The sequence below is a fragment of the Calidris pugnax genome, unplaced genomic scaffold (genome assembly GCF_001431845.1).
Source record: "Calidris pugnax isolate Ruff unplaced genomic scaffold, ASM143184v1 scaffold79, whole genome shotgun sequence".
NCBI classification, from domain to species: domain Eukaryota; kingdom Metazoa; phylum Chordata; class Aves; order Charadriiformes; family Scolopacidae; genus Calidris; species Calidris pugnax.
Window position 1 is genome coordinate 444,354 of NW_015090817.1, and position 5,164 is coordinate 449,517.

The following is a 5,164-nucleotide window of genomic DNA, read 5'->3' on the forward strand; positions in this document are numbered from 1 at the left end:
CTCCTTTGCTTTTTTTCCCACGAAGAACAAATAAAATAAACCAGAATATTAACTTGCTGCTGCTACAAAAAGTAATTTCATGCCAGAGTTTAAGGAATATTTTTCAACAGGTAAACGCTCTAGGGCGTTATAAGCACTAAAGGGATTTTACCGACCAAAAGAAGGGGTAAATAAATCAGAAGCTGAGATATCCACATTCAAAATTCCCACTGTAGTCAGACTTTTGCAGGACTGAGTCTTTCGACAGGACAGCAGCACCCCCTACCTCACAGTATGCTGAATAAATAATACTTTAAAAACAAAAATCATGGTGCAAATTTACTACATCATTAGGCCTCGAATAAATAGGTTACTACTAGAAGAGTCACTTTAAAAATGCTCTTTGTGTAGGTGCAGTTTCTCAGAGAACTTTGATTACAACAAGGTAACAGTAGTTGCCACAAATCGGAACTATGTTTCATACAAGCAGGGCAGCTTGATTTCAAATTAAAATCAGATGTGCAGCCTTAAATGTAACATTCTGTCCATAGCCAAAGTGCAAGAATGCTCCCAGATGATCACTCTGCAGGTACAGAGAGGACACTATAAAGGACTTTGTAGCAAAGGCAGAAAGAGGCCTTCTTTTTCTTGAGGATCAACAAAAATTATCTTTTAGCTCACCTTTGCTTTAAGTTAAGCATTTACTTTATAGTGTGGACAAGACGGAGGATTCCTACCTTCTTTAAACTGGGAAAGATCACGTATATTCCTGGAGGAAAAATCTCAAATTGATTCAAAAGAACACGGTTTTGTCTCAGCACCACCATAATCTTGATTTTAAGTGGTACCATTGTCACTGGGAACATCCACCCCTTGCTCTGGAGACAGAACACCCAGAGTCACTACGGGCACCGCAGTGAAGACCTGCCACACGTCCAGCCTTCCAGGAGTTCCCTGACGGGTGGATTAGAGCCCTAAACCAAGCATTTATTATTCTGTGCTACTTTTGCATTTGTCCTACATTCAGCATCACGATTTTTAATGTGCTATTCCCTACATCAAATGTGTTTATATTACTAAATGCAGCGATCCTGTCCTCCCTCAAACTCGGCTCCAGAACTTCTCTGTCACCATCGAGGAGGATTCTGCCACCCAAGCCAGGCCTCCGGTGTCATTTGGGCATCCTCAAATCCAGAGACATGCAAGGAAATGTGTTTTTCTCCTGACTGTCTGCATAAAATTAGGCAATTGGAAGTTTAAGTGAATTCTTCTGAAGATGTCCAAATTAAAATGCCATGCACATTTTCATCATCGTCGGCCTACAGTCGCCAAAAAAAGGGTGGCCTTGCTCTTTAAGGGATCGTGCCAAATCCTGACGATGCAGGCATTTAAGAAATAGTCGCCTGTAAAAGGCACACAAACCAAAAACCCACTTTGTGCCCAACTACAGACTTTAACAGCATAGTGTTTATTAGCATTCTTCTCTTTTTTTTTTTTTTATTATTTTTTTCCCCCAACAGGGCTAGAGTGACATAACTCTTCTGAATGTATTTGGCCTGCTCTACTTACTGGATCAAAACAGATTTTCATTTGTTTTAAATATAGCAGTGCTGAAATCTGCCTCATAGCTATAACAGAATGAAAAGGAGAAGAAAAAAAAGAAAAAGAAAAAAAAGAGAAAGATAAATTTCCTATGCCAGCCCTGCCTGCAGCCATAAAAACATTTTTTTATTTGTTTCAGTTTTGTTGTGCAGAAATAAGTCCTCTTACTGTACAGAAGTTATTTCTCTAGACATAAATGACTAGTTATTTTTTCCAAACCTGTAATCTGGAGTGAAATCAACAAACTCGAAGCTATGAGTTGCCTGGTAAGTTTTTAGTTTCAATTTTGCGGTCGTTTGGCAGAAGATCTGCATCACTGCTAACCATGCTGGAAGGCCTCCTAAAATTTGAAACATTTATTCCTACCACTTTCCCACATTAAAAAGAGAGGATTGTAGAGTCGGTGATGAGCAGATTACAGTCTTGCATCTTCAACAAAAATTGCGTTCAAGCGTTTCTTTAACAGGGTTTTAGGCAACAGCGGCAGCAAAGTCCGAAGGATGAAGGCTCAGCTGGTTACAGAGAAGGGGCTAACCTCAAATTTGGATCTACTACAGGGTTTGTGAAGTATTTCCACCACACCCCTCTTTTAATAGCTTTTTCATGGTAATCACAAAGGTCAGAAGACTCAGGGATATACGTGAAGCGGGGGGCAAAAACCATCCCACCAGAAACTACTGGAAGTTGGTTTGCTTTATCTGAGGTTCCTAAAGCGTGACATGTTAAAATACCATCAAGCAGTTCTGAAAGAAGCAAGTTTCAAAATGCAAATAAGGTAGATTGCAACACGGGTTAATCTTGCAAGAGTCGTTCTTAATGACTATTATTATTATTTAGACCATGGCAGCAAATGAAGCTTTGTCCAATCCCTTTTGGGTTTTTTCCTAGCCTTAAGAAATCATAAAAACATAAACCTCAGGTTTTTAGGCAGCTAACTAAGGCGCCTTAATGAACTTAATGAGGTTACATATCATTCTCTGCAAAGCAAAAAGGAAAACCTGGAAATACTAGGACTTACTGCATTTTCCCCACATTTTCTGGAATGCATAAACCACTGACACCCCTACGTCCTGATGGGACAAACACGTGGCTAAAAGTGTTTATAAAAAAGGTCATTCTGAGCAAATAGCTGAAGTTACTTGGGCCTTCTACATTAAATATATTCCAACACAGTCAGCAGTGACTGTCTGGCTTGAGAAAAGTCTGGCATTTCATTCTGGAAAGAATAATCCTACGCAGAAAAGTTCAGTTTTAGCAATCGGCAGGAAACCAGGAGCCATCCAGAAAAGAGGATTCAAACCCGTAGGCTCAAGTGCCATCTTTTCAGCCAGGCTTCACGAGGCAGCACGGCAGAAAGGAAAGGGCAGATGCAAAGAGCTAAGACAGCGATGCCAGATGCTACCCAATCATCTGCCGCAGTATTAGCATACGGTTGGGAGCGCAAGTCAGACAAAGGCGGCAAGACAAAACCCAGAACTCGTCTTAAAAGAAGAGTTTTCAATCGGTTCGATTCGAAAAAAGCTGGGGAACAATCAACATTCCTCCTCCGCATCTAGCGATGCCGGCGAGACGCTTCGTTTAGCGGGCAGCACACCACGGGTTAAACCATCCCACATTCAACACCGGGCAAAATCCCACTTTTCCAGGAGCTGGCATCCGAGGGGGAGCAAGCACACGGCTTTTCCCTCCCTCCAACGGGGCGGCGGAGAGACCACCACCGAGTCCGTTCCCTGCAACCAGAGGAGTTTGAGAGAGGCCTGCTCGGAAAGAGCGATGTTAGGGGAGAGGTTTCAGGTGTGGTTCCTCAGCTGCACGCAGAGCTATAAATAGAGGAGCTGTGGGTAAGAGGTTAGCCGTTGCAGGAGACAGCTTCCTCCCGCCGCGCAGCAGGCTGGACGGGCAGAAGCAGGGCCCAAGGAGCAAAGACTTGAGAACCGATGTGCTTTTTGGCCTGAGAAAAGCACTACCTTTTCGGTTTCCGAAAGGAAGCGGGGAGGGCGAGACAAAATGAGGTTGCTGTTGCTTCTCTTGGTTTTACTACACCCTGGGCAGTAATAACGAGAACGTTTAAGCAGCGGCAAGACTTCTCTAATTTTCACATGCGCTTAACTCTGCTAAAATTTCAACTCTTGTTACTAATGGTAAGCTTCCTAATTAATTCAGTGGGGGAGGGTGTATCCCCCACCAATGACCTAACTATTTTGGTAGGACGTCTTATGGCAACTCTGACTTAGTTTAAATGCGGGGAGGGTGTTCTCTTGGGGCTGACCCTTCTCCACGGAAAAGTTAGGCTGGGGAGGGCTGTTATTAGCACTTCTCTCCCAAAAGAAAAATGGGATGAGGGGTTCCTTACTGGCCCTGCCAGCTCCCAGCTGAGAACCATGGAGCATCGTTACCAGCAGCTCTGAGCAAGCAAGGGGCATGGCTGGCTGGCTAGGGCTACAATGGGGGGACTCGGCCTCCAGCCCACCCTGTGGACCCCCACACCGCTGACGGGGGCACCTTTGGGGTCCATCTACCCCCTCGTCTCCCTGCACTGCCCTGGCCTCTGTCAGGCAGGGGGAGACGGAAGGGGACCAGCCCTCACCACCCATGACAGGGAGCCATGACCAGAGGGGACTGACTCTCTGACAGGGAGCCATGCTGGGAGGGGACTGGCCTCGTGCCCTGACAGGGGAGAGACATGGCGGGATGGAACCAGCCTCACCCCCTGACAAGGGGAGCCACGGCTGGAGAGGACCATGGCAGGAGGGCACTGGCGTCACCCCACTGACAGGGGAGCCATGGCTGAATTGGGAATGGCCTCACACCCCTGACAGGGCAGAGCCATGGTGGGAGGGCATGGGCTTTCTGACAGGGCAGAGGCATGGCGGGAGGGCACCGGCCTCACCCCCTGACAGGGCAGAGCCATGGTGGGAGGGCACAGGCCCTCTGACAAGGAGCCATGGCGGGAGGGCACGGGCCTCACCCCCTAACAGGGCAGAGCCAGGGCGGGGGGGCACGGGCCCTCTGACAAGGAGCCATGGCAGGAGGGCACCAGCCTCACCCCCTGACAGGGCAGAGCCATGGCTGGGGGGCATGGGCCCTCTTACAGGGAGCCATGGTGGGAGGACACTGGCCTCACGCCCTGACAGGGCAGAGCCATGGTGGGAGGGCACGGGCTTTCTGACAGGGCAGAGCCATGGCGGGAGGGCACCAGCCTCACCCCCTGAGAGGGCAGAGCCATGAAGGGAGGGCACTCCCCGTCTGACAGGACAGAGCCATGGCAGGGGGGCATGGGCCCTCTTACAGGGAGCCATGGTGGGAGGACACTGGCCTCACGCCCTGACAGGGCAGAGCCATGGCGGGGGGGCACTCGCCCTCTGACAGGCGCCCGGCAGCGTGCGGGGACCGGCGCCATCCTCCCCGCCGCCCCTGACAGGCGGTCGGCGGGCACGGACCGAGCCCCTACCGCCGCGGCGGGCGGGGAGCGGCGCCTCCCTGTCAGGCGGGCGACAGGAGGGGACCGGCCCTCTGACAGGCGGAGGCGGCGGGGCGGGGGGGGGAGAAGGAGCGGGACCGGCGCCATCCTCCCCGCCGCCCC